The sequence below is a fragment of the Natator depressus genome, chromosome 1, assembly GCF_965152275.1.
Source record: "Natator depressus isolate rNatDep1 chromosome 1, rNatDep2.hap1, whole genome shotgun sequence".
NCBI lineage: Eukaryota > Metazoa > Chordata > Testudines > Cheloniidae > Natator > Natator depressus.
This window is the reverse complement of record NC_134234.1, coordinates 292,560,313-292,576,504: the sequence shown is the minus strand read 5'-3', so window position 1 is coordinate 292,576,504 and position 16,192 is coordinate 292,560,313. Positions and strand designations below refer to the sequence as shown.

At 43.9% G+C, this 16,192-nt stretch overlaps 1 protein-coding gene and 1 long non-coding RNA gene across 2 annotated transcripts in view; one reads left to right on the top strand and one right to left on the bottom strand.

Annotated features, from left to right (window-relative positions):
• The window catches only part of TMEM117 (transmembrane protein 117), a 310,171-nt gene that overhangs the window by 75,086 nt on the left and 218,893 nt on the right, over window positions 1-16,192 (top strand). The window lies entirely within an intron of this gene.
• The window catches only part of LOC141986850 (uncharacterized), a 34,704-nt gene continuing 24,444 nt past the window's right edge, over window positions 5,933-16,192 (bottom strand). Inside the window, exon 3 of the long non-coding RNA XR_012639375.1 lies at window positions 5,933-6,183. This is a non-coding gene — a long non-coding RNA (uncharacterized LOC141986850). The remainder of the gene's footprint in view (window positions 6,184-16,192) is intronic.

Sequence of the window (16,192 nt, the reverse complement as noted above, 5' to 3'; positions counted from 1 at the left end):
TTCTGAAATTTCCCTGGTATTTCAAGACTTGTTCATTTTTAATATCAGCAGGCTAGAGATCTCCTCAGCCAGCTTTTTTAAGACTCTTGAGTGGCCGTTATCCAGGCCTGCTGATTAAAAAGGTTTATCCCTAGTAGATGTTGTTTAACATCCTCCTGTGTTGCTAAGGGAATGGAAAGTACTTTACCATTCTCATGTGATAGCAGGCGAATATACTTGTTTTTTCCAAAAACAGGTAAAAAATATTTATGAATACTTCTGCCTTTTCTACTTCATTATTAACAATTTTACCATCTCTCTCTAATAATAGGCCTATACTATTTCTGTCATTGCTTTTGTTCCTAGTATTTTTTTAAAAACTTCTTATTGTCCATGAGGCTTTCCAGGCATCAGGTTCCCCCCCCCCCATGTCTTTAGCTTCCCTTATCAATTTCCTACATTTTGTAACTTCTACATTATATCGATTGTTATTTATTTCCCCCTTTTTCCATTTGTTATCTATTGCTTTTTTATTTCTAATTGCTGCCTTCTCTTTGCCACTGAACCAGGGTGGGCTTTTAACCCAAATTGTTCTCTTTCTTGATTGTGAATTCATGGATTTTCAGTATTCTAATAAATTGGGAGTTCTTTCAGAAGAGTTTTCTTTCACATTTTTCTTTGTAAATTTTTCCTCCCAATCAGTTTCATTCATAGTTTCTCTCAGTTTTGGAAATTTGGCCTTTTTGAAATACCAGGTAGATTACATTCAATCTGGGCAAACACAGGACAGTCCCAACCATTAATCAGTTCTTGATCATTGGTCTGTACGCAACCACCAACTCCAAGTCCAGTGATTAGTTGATTTTTATCAGTCATAATGAAAAAAATATAACTTTTGTGTTAGAAAGTTATCTATAATTTGTAGAAACTTTAATGATGCATTTGCCATCCCCAGGGACAAATAGTGGGGCTGGCTCCCAGTTCCGTAAGACTAGAAAGGCTTTGATGTCTTGTACGGGGGACACACATTCATCCAAGCATTCTCTTAGCTCTACTAATATCCCTTTTCTGGTTTGGTTAGTTTCTGAATACGTCAGTTTTATGCAAGGAACAATATCCTTAAACTATAGATCCATTCATTCTAAAGCATACTGGACCTGTCTCCAGCCACCTTTGGCACCCACTCACTAACTCTGTAAGAGCCAAAAAATGCCAGGGGCAGAGCAGGGGTGGGGGAGTGCCGCTCTCTGGTTGCCCATCTCTGAAAGCAGCACTGCTGTTAACAGCAGCACAGAAGTAAGCCTGGGCAGGGAGCTGGGGTGTCTGAGAGAGTAGCCCCTAGCCTGTGTCCCTGCCCACCAGGGCGCAGCACCCAGGGCAGGTGCTGGGTCTGGGGCTCCCCACAGCAGTCCAGACTGACCTGTTCCAGCCTGGGCTCCGCTTCCACAGTTGCTGCTCTCAGAGGTTCCCCAACCCGGGTGGCTCTTATGGGCTGTGAACAGTCAAAGGGTGGTGGAGAGCTAAGGAGCAGCCATGGCCCTGCGGCCCCGAGCAGTGGCAGCAGCAGGAGGAGATGGGGGAGCGCCACAGCTGCCTGCACCATAGCACCAGCCAGAACAGTAGTCACCTACACTGGTTGGCTCCAGCTTCTGGCCTCTGCCCTGGACAGGGCCTCAAGTGGAGGAAGTAGGGCTCACCAGAAGAGGAGCAGGGGGCAGGGCCACACAGAGGGGTGGGGCCTCATGGTGAGGGGGGTACAGATCCCCCAATTTTCTGTCTAGCCCACCTCAGCCCCCACCCCAGGAAGAGGTTGGTGCCCTGATTTCTCCACTGCATATCCTAGGCAGAGCGTCCATTAATCCCAACAAAATCTGTATGACTATGGCGTGTCTGTTGTCTTCCCTCTGGACCATCCTTCCAAGAGCTTCTCTAATAAGAATCCTTTACGTAGGTCAACAAATTCTGCCAGTCTGAAACAAAATGACTGGCCATTCAGATGACCTGATATAGTGGATGAAGCCAGTCCTCAGTGCACCAGACACCACATATCTCCCTGCATGAAGCTCAGGAATGGGCCAAATGTGCTAATGTCCTTTCCTACCTCTAAATTCTCTGAGCCCAACAAAACTGGCCTTGTAAATCCTGAATGTCTCAAAGGCATTTTCTGCTAATCCTGGAGCCCAGGTTCCACAGTCAGTGAGGCATAGGGTGACCAGACAGCAAGTGTGAAAAATCAGGACGGGGGTGGGGGATAATAGGGGCCTATATGAGACAAAACCCCAAATATCGGGACTGTCCCTATAAAATTGGGACATCTGGTCACTCTAGTGAGGTATCACCTGAGAGTCTCAGCTGGCAAATGTTGCGAGTTCCTGGAATCTGTCCTCCTAAAACTGAGACAGAGCATTGACAATTCCATTATCTATACCAGGAACATATACTGCACAGAAAAGAATGTTAAACAAAAGGCAATGCAATACAAATGTCCTCACCTATAACATTACCCAAGCTGATGTAGTGGCCTGTTGATTGGCTGACACACCAAAAATGAAACCATTTGTGTCTGAATTCCTCATCCCCGGATAGTGACCATCACCTATACTGGCAAAACCTCAAGAAAAATAATGTTCCTTATGTAACCCTTCTATGAGGCTGGGTTTTTAGCAGCAAGGGCCGGGTTCAGTACATAGGGGTTCCCTCTCAACAACGCAATGCAAAATCAGCTCGAGCCCCCACCCAGTGACCTGGGAAAATCTTACACATACCCCTGGACGCCTCAAAGAGGCAATACTTCCCCTCTCTCAAGCCCAGAGTCTCGGTGTAGCAGAAAATCTTTAACAACATGAGGTAAATGACATCAGCATTAAATTGGGAAACTACCACAACTAGGGTTCGTAAACCAAACCAGGAGCAAAGACCCACCCCAGCAAATTGGGGCGTGTCCTTTCCCTTTGGTTCTTGAGTCCAGCAACCCAAAATCGCCCAAGGTCCCAAAAGTCCAACAACCCAAAAGTCTCTGTCCCTGGTCAGTGCCACCTCAGAGTTCAAAAGTTTATCTGCAGAGTCTTACCTCCCAGCCTGGGTGAAAATGGGGGTGTTAAGGGGCACCTTACATGGTCCAAGGCCGACTGCCCCACCTCTCCATGGAGTTCTGCTGCAGCCTTCACCACAAGCCACTCCGCCAGCCGCTACGCTCCACCAGCCGTCCTGTGAGCCGCTCCAGCCGCCCCACAAACTGCTCCACTCCGCCAGCCACTCTGCTCCGTCCCGTGAGCCACTCCAACTGTCCCGCAAACTGCTCCACTCCGCCAGCCGCTCTGCTCCGTCCCTTGAGCCGCTCCAACCGTCCCGAAAACTGCTCCGCTCCGCCAGCCGCTCTGCTCCGTCCCGTGAGCCGCTCCAGCCATCTCACAAACTGCTTCTCTAGCCACTCTGCTCTGCCAGTCATCCCGCAAACTGCTCCGCTAGCCGCTCTGCCAGCCGCTCAGCAATATATCTTCAGGCCCCCCCACTACTTAGCACAGCACTCAGCAATTTCAGCTCTTAGTAATTTTAGCTCTTTAGTGATTTCAGCTTGTAGTGGGGGAGCCTCAGCGCTGGTGCACCATCAGCCCAACGTTAATTCAGCTCAGCAGCCTGTAACTAGACTCCTAATGGAATCAAAATTAGCTCTGATATTCCCCAGTGGAGAGAGGAGGCAATGCAATTGGTGTTTCAGGCCCTCAAAAGGGCCCCACGCCACCAGGTACAAATGCCCATCTCCAGCCTCTCTCAATTCACTGGGTTTTGGAACCTATGTCCCTTGTCTAGCAAGTGCTACTTAGTTGATGGTGAGTCCCTTCATCATGAAACAGTACCATTGTCCTTGATTCTCATAATCAGGGTAACACCACTTTATTCTTCCTGCCCCAATAATAGAGAAACTGGGGATCCCAGAGCAGCCAAAGTGACCATTTGGGCTGCTGTCAGCTCATGCTAGGCGGGGTGGGTGTGCCTATGCAAACAAGATCAGGCCCTGAAGTTCTTTTCCACAACTTGCCACAATTCGCCACCAAATGTTAGGGTAGAGCTCATCCTGACTCTGCTTACACTTATTATATCCTGTGCTGCCCACTCCTATCGCCTCTTCTGAGCACACCACTGCCCTTCATAATACATTCCAACACCTATTCCCCTAGAAGCATCCGATTGTATCTGAAGCGTCATTCCCAGTATGCAGTCGGGTCACCAGATTGATATCCCATTAAATTGTTCCAGAAATGATACTCATACCTCAAGTCTTCCTTTCTTCATTTCACTTTGACAACGGATGAGGCTTCTGGACTCCAGAGGTGGCAGCTGACAAATGAATACAAAATGCTCTCCTTGGTGCCACCATCCTACACACAAAGTTTAAGTACCTAGTAACTATTTGCATCTGTTTTAGTGTAATTTTCTTAACACATTGGGTTGCCTTCATCATTATCTAACCTGTCCATGGGTAGCCACGATACACCCTGCATTGTAGCCAGTTTGATTCCCATATATATTAACTGTTGGGTTGGGTCTTAAATGGAACTCCATCCAGAGGGCCAGCGGGACCACCAGTAGCTCTGCCATCTCCTGAAAAGCCCTCAGTAGGTGGGTGCATTCACCTGACCCAAATCCTACTCCAAAGAGGAGACCATAGAGATAGCCATGTTCAAAGAATGTGGCTACCACTGTACCAAATAAGGAATACTTAACATAACTGAGGGTCAATATTGTCATTTACACAGGAGCCTTGAGGATAAAATAGATGGTGGATAATTACGTACTTTCCTTTAGCTTTTTTAAGGCACAATATCAAAAGGGGATTTCCTCAGGTCTAGGATCAATAATTTCAAAAGCAGCTTAACTATACTTTAGCTGCTAAAGGGGACAAGAGACCCTCAAAAGCCTGGGCAGAGGCTTAAATTAATGGGAGTGAAGGGGTGGAGTGGGGGGCCAATCAGCTCCCAGCTTCCCTCTGGCTATCCAGTGGGAGGCAGAGAGCCCCTGGAGGAGGAGGAGCCTAGCCTAGCCTTCCGAGGCATATCGCTTCTTTCTAGGCTGCATATTCCACTGCCAGCTCAATCAGCCATCCCACCTGGTGAGACTGGGCTGGGTAGCATTTGATTGGACACTAAATACACTTCCTTTAATTTTTTTCAGCTCCTAACTATGTAAGCAATGCTTAGCCAGCAAGTTGAGCACTAATAAATAAAGTTGCCAGATGGAGCTGGGAAAAACCCAGCCCAATGATATTTATTTGTTTTTTCCCCAGGGGATTTTAGTGGATTTTTGTTTTCATTATTTTTAATTTCTATCTCGGCCTTAAGTATTTACATGACTATAACATGCTGGAAAGGTTTTGTTACAAAAACATTAGGGTCTAATTTCAAGCTGTGAATGAAAAACCTTTTAAAAGTTTAAGGGTGGTGATGAGGCCATTAGATGACTCCAGAAGGATTTTGTCTTTAGCAAAAGTATTTTAAAACATACTGAGAGGCAAAACGATTGGGTCATATATATATGTACTTGTAGTTGGCCAGCTCTCAGTCTGGATTCGGATGTATTCTCTTTGAGATTCTTGCCCCCGGGCTCCCTACTGGTGTGCCCGCTCCTGGGCAATATCACTGTTCTCAGCATGAGGTCACTTCTCTCCTGAGGACTATTCATTGCGGCTACAGTTCACTTGTCTCTAGTCCCTGGAGGCACTCCCTGCATCCTGCCACAGGTCACTGGCAGGAAGCATCCGGTCAGGGCCCCTCACCTGTATGAAGCTTATAGTGTCAGTCTGTCCCAAACAGAGAGAGATGGGGAAGGAAAGGTCAGCCTCAGGCTGGGCTCCCTCTACTACTGGAGCTCTCAAGCACTTGGTGGCAACCTCTTTGCTCCTGGGAAATCTCCTCCCCCTTGTCTGTGGTCAGTCTCACCTGTTTAAGCTCCACGTCTGCAGGAGGAACGTGTTCACAGGTGTGCCTAACTGGTGCTGCCTGATTGCAGGAAGGCTCATTAGCCTTTCTACCAGCGAGATGGGGGTGTGTCTCCTCCCAGTACTCCTCTGTCTGTCTGTATCCATCTGTTGACTCTTCTCTTACAGTTAGATAGTGAGTTCCTTGGGTCAGGGGCCATCTTTTTGTTCTGTAGTTTCACAGCACCTAGCCCAGTAGGGTTCTGGTCAATGCCTGGGGCTCCTCGGTGCTACACAATAATAGAAATAAATAATAATAATAATTAATAATGAGCCAATGAAAGTGTGCAATCACAGTGGGTATGCTTTTAAAATTGGAGCTATGCTAATTTACACCAGCCGAGGATCTGAGCTATGGCATATAGAATTACAGAAGTCTGCCTCCCTAGAAGATTTCTGCTGATAAATGTGTTTCTAAGATGACAACATTTCGTGGTATTAAAGGCAATTGCTTACATCGGAGATCTGTTAGTAAAACTAGATATGAACAATGCTTTCCTAAGCATATTAGTCAGTCCACTTTAGAAAAATGTCATCAGATTCAGTTGGAGACGGATTGCATATCACGAGAGAGTGACAATGTATCTTTTTAAAGATTATCAGGGATATTCAGAATGCTTCTGTTTCCTACAGTAAGTTACCTGAGAAGTCTAGATGTGAGAAATTTTGATACTCTCAGCAATATTCAGATTGCTACTGCTTCGCACATATTAAGTCTTCTTTTATTTTTGGCAATCCATTTTCTAATGTCCTTAGAAATTCAGATAACTGAAGAGACTAATATCTTATTTCTGTAGTACATGTTTATATAATGCTCCTAATATTGAGTGTATGGCCTCCATTTATGTGATTTAGTTTGAATAAACAACATGCTCTCACTAGGGGGACAATACTCTCCTTTTCTTAGTTCCAGTCATACTCCTAATGAATCAATGGGAGTTTGGCCTTTGACTTCAACTGGTTAATATTGGGATGTTCCTATTTATTGCAACAAATCCTGAGGAGCCTCAAACAATGACTATACAATAATCATTTTACCAACTGCTGAACACAGCCATGTGCAAAGGCAGAATGTGGCAATTGGTTAGTGGTAACCTTACATAACTGGTCAGAAACAGATTTGAAGCAATAGAGACTTTAAATAAATTAAAATAAAATAAATTCCTTTAATTAAAAAATTGTATTGTTCCCTAAAAACATATTTACAGCAGAAATACAGTATAACTAGGTTTGGTCTTCAGACATCTGTATTAAAATCTTACCTTAATTTTATTTTTCAATGAATTTGTGGAATTCTGTTGATTCCTTGACCATGGTTATGAATGCTGAGTCACATGTTTATAGATTTAGGAGTTATTCTAGGGAAATTGTCTCATCTCTAGTAACAGATATAATCAGATACAGAAACATACATATGCTGCTTCAATTGCATCTTCATTTCCATCCTTAAATCTTGTCTGAGTTTTTATATCAGACACTTGGATTATTATACAATCTAGGGACTCTATCAATTAATTATCATGAGGTATAATTAAGTATATTTCTGATGTTCCTGCATTAATATTGAACAATTCTTTTTTGAGAATTAAGACTAATCTGCAGATTTCAGGGCAGATCTTCAGTGTTTTCAAGTTGCCATAGCTCCATTGAAGTGGATGGAGCTATGGTAATTTACACCAACTAAGGATATGCCCCTTTGGCTTTTGAAAATTTAAGTTCAGGTTTTCTGAAATATCTCAAATGCTCTGTTTTCCAAGACAATACATTTAATCAGATCTGCCAGCATGCTCTCTCTCTCTCTCTCTCTCACACACACACAGCAGAAAATATACATACCAAATAGCCTGATTAGACCCTTAAAATGCAGCTTTTACCATAGAAGTTGAATGCAGCCAAAACTGCAAAGAGCAAACAAACCATCTAAAAGGTTGCAGTCACCTCTCCCACCTTTGTTTCATTACATGTGTGCACGAAATTTTGTATGGTGTCACACTGTCTGGAATGGGTTACAACTGTGAGTGCCTACCTCAGGGCAGACTGTCAAAACCAGGGCAGACACCCAAACTGGTGGTATGCTATAATTAGATTTCACCAACCCAGTAACAAATGTGAACTCCTGCATCACTGTAACAGTCTATCTTGCCACCCAGGCAACCTGGACGTAGTGGTGAATGACCACTTACACCAAAAATCACAAAGTATTCAAGTTGTTTCCAGTCTCAAGAGACCAGTAACTTACTTCAGATCAATTGGTATCTTAGATCTGACACCAAAGACAATGTCTGTAGCCAATCCTGTAATAAACTATCTAAAAGATTATTAACTAGGAAAAAGAAATGAGAGATATTTATATGTTAAAGTAAGCAAGCATATAACACAAATGAGTTGCAGTTTACATCCTAAGAGTGACAGAGTTGTACTGATCCTGCCAATTCAAAATGTTTACAGGGCAGAGTCAGTTTGACCCTGAGAATCTTTGCTTTAGTTTAGTGTCTCTGGCCCTGTGAGAGCTCAGACAGCAAAGAGATGAAAAATCTAAATGCCTGCTATTTTTATTTCCCTCTTCAGCATTCAAATTGATAGGACCATGCCTTCTGCACATATTTCTCCATGGGTGGATGGGGCATTTAACAAAGCTTTTGTCTTATGATGACCCATTTAATTTTTGATAGTGCTCTTTTTTGGGTGGGTGGGGGGATGATTCTTGTGTCTGGGTTAACAAGTTCAGAGCAAACATTTTCAAGCTATAAAGCAAAATTTACATACTACCTTATCGCATGGAACACAGACATTACAAGTGAGATTAGTTTACAAGCTTTTCATAGAATCTAAACACTAAATACAATCTTATAAGATTAATACCTATTTTGAACAAAACTAACACATAGGCAAGCTGGTTTGGTTTCCAGCTGTGAGTTTGTCAGTTCTTCGCTAAACGCCTATGGCCTTAGCCAGTGCTGGCACTTGGTTTAGCAGCATCACACCCCCAACACAAAAGTGGTGTAGGAAGGGGTGTCACTGATGCTTCTGAATTCACCACAGGGTTCCCCAATTTTGGATAAGGCATCAGCCACTGCATTTTCTTTCCTCTTGATATGGACTATTTCCATGACTCCTGTAGAGCCATGCAATGTTCTAGAATTGGTCCCCTTAGCTTGGTGTAACCATATGAAAGGGGAATGATCTGTCAAAACCTGAAATATTTTATTACACAAATAAGGTTTAAGTTGCTCAACAGCCCAAAGGATGGCATAGCATTCCCGCTCGATGACAGTACAGTTCTGTTCAGGGGTGGTTAGCTTTTTTACTCAAGAAGGCAATGGGATGCATCTTGTTTCCCACCCCATCCTGCATTAGCACTGCACCTAACCCAAAGTTAGAAGCATCAGTACAGAGCACAAATGATTTGCTGAAATCAGGGCTGACCAAAACAGGCTTTTTAGACAAAGCCTCTTTTATGTTCTGAAAGCCTTTTTCACAGGCCTCTGTCCATACTGGTCTCGCTTCCCCTTTTTTGTAAGGTCTATTATGGGGGCTACAGTGTCACTAAACCCCTTTACAAACCTCTGGTAATAGTTGGTCAAACCCCATAGAGGATTGGACCTGCTTCTTGGTTTGTGGGGCAGGCCAACTCTTAATTCTACTTTTAAAGGGCCTGGGTGAACAAAACCACTGCCCACCCTGTGTCCTAGGTAAAATACTTCTGCAGGCCCCATTTTGCATTTGAAGACCTTGACAGTGAGGTTGGCTTACTTAAGCCTTTTTAACACGATTCCCACATGATTCAAGTGGTCTTGCCAGGAGCTACTGAAAATAACCAAGTCATGTATATAGACCCTGGCAAAGCTCTATAATCCCTGCAACACTTCACTGACAAGCCTCTGAAAGGTAGCTCCTGCACTGATTAATCTAAAAGGCATTAACCTTAAATTCATATAAAACAGGTTCAAGTATAAAAGGGGATTTTTCTTAGGTATCACTAACTGAGAGAATTTGCCAGTACCCATGAGTCAAATCCAGTGTGCTTATGAATTTTGCACCCCCCAATAGATCCTATATTTGAGGCCTGGGGGAATGGATAGGTTTGGGTGATAACACTTAACCTCCTGAAGTCCACGTGGTTTTATTCTTTTTAGGTACCATCACAACAGGAGACATCCTGGGACTTTTTGACTTAGTAATTACCCCCATCTCCAGCATGCAATCTGTCTCTTCCTGGATCTGTTTCTGCATTTCCTCTTTAGCACAAAATGCCTTGCTAGGAGTAGGGCGGGGCCTTGAAGTTTCAATGGAATGTACAATCCTGTCAGTTAAACCTGGCCGGTTGGAAATATCTGTTTGTGGTGCAAATATATATTTCTTTCCATTCCAGGAAGGTTTAGTGAGGGGGCGTACAATATCCACCGACCCTTGCATAAATACCTCTTTAACAATGGGCAGAGGTTGCAACAGTGCTTTTCAGGGTCCTTTCAATCTCTTATGCTTCTGACATAAGTTGCAACTCTTACAGTAATCTTTTACTGTCTCAAACATGTGAGGCCAATAGAAATTCTGTTTAAGCCTGTCACAAGTTCTCTCTACTCCTAAGTATCCTTTCAATAGACAATCATAAACTAATTGGAGCAATTCTCTACTGTATTTTTCAGACACAAATACCTGCTTGCAAACTCACCAGGGCATCTCTTTTTCCCCATGTAAGCCTCCCGATAGAACACACTTCCTTCTACAAAAAATCTACCTTTTCCTTCCCCAGCTGGGGTATAATTCTGAGCTGCAACCCACTCCTGGGCCAGAGAAGGGTCATTTTGTTGACCCTTCACAAACTCCTTTTGAGCTTCACTTAAGTTTAGAGCAGACTTTGGCACTGCAGAAGAATTCTCAAATTCCCCCTCTGAAGCCCTGCTGTCCACAGACAAAGCAGGTGAGTCAGAGCCATAGTCTCTCTGGTTGCATGTTATAACATGAACCTGCTTAGACATAGCTAAAATGTTATTACCTATTAAAATATCAGTGGGCAGAAAATTTCTGATGTCTGCAATAACATCACCCTTAGAATCCTCTCACTCAATGTGGATTTTAGTCAGGGGCACAGTAACAGAAAATTCAGCCAAAGTTAAAATATTTACACTTTTGCCAGGAAGTCTGTCTTCTTCCCTTAACAAAAGCTTTCCTTAACCAAAGTGACCTGGGATGCCATGTCCCTCCAGCCCTTTCATTCAATGCCATTTAATCTAGCACTCTTCATAAACTCTTTCACTACCTTCCCAAGACTCAGTCTCTGCGTAAAAGAATAAATGGACACAAATCAGACATCAAGAATTATAACATTCAAAAACCAGTCGGAGAACACTTCAGCTCACGAAAGCTTATACTCAAATAAATTTGTTAGTCTCTAAGGTGCCACAAGTACTCCTTTTCTTTTTGGGAATACAGACTAACACGGCTGCTACTCTGAAACCAGACCTAAAAGTTTCAATTCTTCAACAAAAAAACTTCAAAAACAGACTCCGAGAGACTGCTGAATTGGAATTAATTTGCGAACTGGATACAATTAACTTAGGCTTGAATAAAGACTGCGAGTGGATGGGTCATTACACAAAATAAAACTATTTCCCCATGTTTATTCCCCCCCCCCCCCGCCCACTGTTCCTCATACGTTCTTGTCAACTGCTGGAAATGGCCCACCTTGATTATCACTACAAAAGGTTCCCCCCCACCCCGCTCTCCTGCTGGTAAATAGCTCACCTTAAGTGAGCTTAAGAGCTTAACTCTCGTTACAGTGTGTATGGTAACACCCATTGTTTCATGTTCTCTGTGTATACAAATCTCCCCACTGTATTTTCCACTGAATGCATCCGATGAAGTGAGCTGTAGCTCACGAAAGCTTATGCTCAAATACATTTGTTAGTCTCTAAGGTGCCACAAGTACTCCTTTTCTTTTTGCGGAAAGTTTTTTGTCACAGGTGGCCACTTTTACTTTACCAGCAACCGTCCACAATTGTTTTGCGCCATCACATCAAACAGTTTTTCATAGTTTCTTTTCCCTGACCCATTAGCCATTTTCTCATAAAATTACACATTTTATGCACATATTTGACATGAGTGATATTGTCAAACAAATTAAGATTTCTGTACTTAAAATCGATAGGACTTGGGGTAATCCAAAGCCTTTTCAGTTCATTTTCTTTACATTTCTTATACAACTTAGCATCCTCCTCCTCCATATCATTAAAAATGTGTCTTGCCTTCCCAGTTAACCTGGTCAAAATGATTGGCATCCACTTGCCCTCTGGAATCTTGTGGATCCCACACAATCTCTCAAAGGTGGACAGGAACTCCTCCATACGGTCAGTCTCCTGATAAATTGGACGGGCTTTCTCCCACTCCCTGGTGCTGTGGGGAGGTGTTTGCACTGGCTGAGGCTGCTGCTTTTGTTGCTCCAGTACTTTGAGCTGCAACGCGTGAGCTTCCATCTGTTTCTTGTGTGCTCTCTCCTCGTCTTGTAGTTGTTTCACACATCTGTGGTGAGCTTCTTCCTCAATTTGAGTGCTGGCTTTGTGTCTTTGGTAGGCTCTCTCCTCTGCTGCCTCGGTTTCTTTCTTCTTGATCTGGAGTTCCACCATGAGCATGCTGTGCTCATGTTCTTCCTGCGCTGCCTGGCGCTTCAGCTGAGCCAGTTCCACTGCAGTGGTCTCTGTGGCATCTGGGGTAGTGGGGTATTCAGACCCTGCTCTTTGGTCAAAGTTTATGAGCAAAGCTCTCAGTTCCTGATCTGAGGATTTCTTTTTATGGGCTATTCCCCTATTTTTACATAATTTTTCAAGGTTTTTAGTATCAAGACTTTCATATCACTACGGTTCACTCATTGTAATCTTTAACCCTTAGAAATTCTCAAATTTAAACTTTTAACAGCGCTGCAGTTATGATCTATAAACTCAATTGACCCGTGACATGTGAATCCTGCCGAGACTATGCCAGTGGTCATGTGTCTGGAATGACTCATGACCGTGAGTGCCTATCTCAGGACATAAGAACATAAGAATGGCCATAGTGGGTCAGACCAAAGGTCCATCCAGCCCAGTATCCTGTCTACCGACAGTGGCCAATGCCAGGTGCCCCAGAGGGAGTGAACCTAACAAGTAATGATCAAGTGATCTCTCTCCTGCCATCCATCTCCACCCTCTGACTAACAGAGGCTAGTTTGACAGGACAAACTGTCAAAACCAGGGTAGACACCCTAAGCGGGGGTGGTATGTTCTATAATTAAATTTCACCAACCCGGTAACAAATGTGAACTTCTGGCTTACTGTGATGGGGTGTCTGCCCCACACTGGTGGAGAAAGGGTTAAAAGCAGCCCCGGGGAGGCTGCACAGCAGAGAGCCAATCAGAGAGGGGCTGAAATGAGCAGTCAATCAGGGCAGAACAGGCCCATATATAAAGAGACCTGCAGGGCAGAGGTGGCAGTTCCCTCTTGGGAGCCCAGGGAGAAGGGATTGGGTCCCTGAAGGGCTGAGGGAACTGCCAGCACCCTGGGCAGGGCAGGGCAGGGCAGGGTCAGGGGAATGAGCAGGAGCTCCAGCCTTACTGGCTGAAGGACTGAAGCCCTGAAACAGGGGCAGAGAAGGTGCTAGGGCTATGGGGAAGTGGCCCAGGGAAGTGGCCCAGGGAAATGGACAGTGGGGGTTGAAGGAGATGCAGTGTGTGGCTGCTGCCTAGAGGGTCCCTGGGTTGGGATAGTGGGCAGACTTGGGTCTCTTCCCCCCCACTTGCCATGGAGGGAAGTGGCCAGTGAAGGGCTGCAGTTTGCCACTGAGGCAAGTGGCTAGAACCTTGGGCTGCAGTTGGCCATGTAGAGGCGAGTGTCTGAACAGAGGACTGCTGTTTCCCCAGAAGGCGAGGAGAATGGAATGAGGCATGGCTGGAGGGCTGTGTCCTGAAGAGAACACCGTGATCCTTGAGGTGACGTGGGTTTGGAGCAGAAGTGATGGTGGCGAGACACCACCAGAGGAGGGTGCCCTGTGAAAAGACTGAGCTAATTCCCAGAATGACCAGTAGGAGGTGACACAGCGGTGGGTCCCACCCCATTACACTTACTTATAACAATCTTGCCCTGGCATCAAATGTAGTCCCCTTAAACTCTCCACCCTATCTTGCCACCTAGGTAACTTGGGTGTAGTTATAAATGGTCACTTACACCAAAAATCACAAAATATTCAGGTTGCTTCCAGTTCCAAGTGACCAATCACTTGCCCCAGATCAATAGATCTGACAATAAACCCAATGCCTGTAGCCAATTCTGTAATAAACTATCTAAAGGTTTGTTAACTAGGAAAATGAAATAAGAGATTTATTTACAGGATAAAATAAGCAAGCATGTAACAGTCTAAATCCTAAGAGTGTCAGAGTTGTGGTGATCTGTCAATTCAAAATGTCTTTCAGAGCAGACCCAGTAGGATGTGTGTACATGTGCAGGGGGTGGGCTGGAGCACAAGCCAGCCTGATGACAGAAAGGGGAAGCTCAGACCATGCACAGAAGTTCTGTACTAGTAAATGGGCATGGCTGCTAGCATGGAACGTGATCTTAGTTACTTTTAAAAAGAATGTCGTTGTGATACTTTGAGTTCACATACAACTACACTTATTTGGTGCCCAGGATTTCCCTCTGTCTCTTGTGGGCTCTTTTCCAAAGGTTCTTTGAAGCTGTTCACAGTCATATGTGAAATTACCTTATTCTGCTCTTGCTGAGGGCATTTATTGTTCAATATTTGATTTTTTTTTCTTGCCCGCTAGTGCACAATAGATCTCTCCTGTTTGTTCTTTAGTCAATAAATAAAATTGGCTTTTACCAAACAAGTTGAGAGTTCAGCATTTTTCACTTTCCAGAGAGCATTCAAACACATTGCTGAAGAACCATGCATTGGTTTTCAAAATACTGCTTGCCGAGACGTGAGCTTCTTTAGACCAGAAAAGCTCTTTAAGCTCAAAAGCTTGTCTCTTTCATGAACAGGATTTGGTCCAATAAAAGATATTACCTCACCTACCTTGTATCTCTAATATCAGGAATGCAAACACTGGCAAATAATAGTTTTAATAAAAAGCTGTCACTGTTTTGTAGATGAGGGATAACATAAGGGATTCAACTTTGGAAGAAGTTTTTTCTTTAAAAGAAATATTGTTGCCAACAAAGTCAGCAGCAGGTGGATCAGCAGGTTTGTGGATGGAATGTACTTTAAAAGTCCACTAAATGATGTTAACAAGTTTCAAAACCTTTGAAAAAGTCTTCTGGTGATTAACAGGATCTGATTTTTGGTTTGTGTAGCATGTTTTGAAGACAGACTGCACTGCTTTAGTTTGAGGATTTAGTATGGAGCTGGGTAGGATAACTCTTACATTCGTGCCCAGTCTAGAAATCAGTATAAACAAAAGATCTGAACACAGTTTTTGGTACTTTCAGGTCAGAGTATTAGACATTCATTGGCCTGTCAAATGTAATGACAGAATAAAGGAAAGTGTTATCTAATAGTTGACATTAACATCCCATTCGTATAAAGTCATATGGAACACATATCAGAATGTACTTTTTAAATCATTCTCCCTCTGCTACCCTCTCAAACAAAAAGGAAAAGTTGGGCAGAAAATCCCTTCGCTTTGAGGTCACAAAGTTTCTGGCAAATCATCCCATCAAAAGTTAAGCGTTTCCTTCCATATGTAGTGGGCAGATGGTATAGTCAGATGTTGGCTGTGTGTGTGTGTTCTCTCCATGTGCTGCACTGGCTCTGGCCAGATAACTTGTACAGCAGGTTCTGATCGAACTGCCCAATAACCACAGGCCTGTTCAGTAGCAAAGGCACCCGGCCAGGTTTATTGTTAACGAGGCACAGTCCTAGTATCCAGTAGACTACAGGACCACTAACACGTGAATGCCCCTCACAATGGACGAGCTCAGCCAGTGGTTGGACTTTCCTCTGTCCCCTAGGCCAGTCAGACTTCATTTTTATACATCAATACAAACAAGTTACTTATTGCCCTTCCGACATGATCAGTTACCACCCATTACCTTGTGCATGTTGGTTTGATCAAAATATCTCTATCCATCACACTGTCATCCTGACCTTATCTCGAAGAGGGGGTCAGTATATTCCTGTATCCTCCTCGGGGAGTGTCTACATCATACGTGGTATCAGGGTGTTCTGGTCCCATCCTTCTGGAATGTGTCTGCGTGAGTGTCCTGTGCTGAG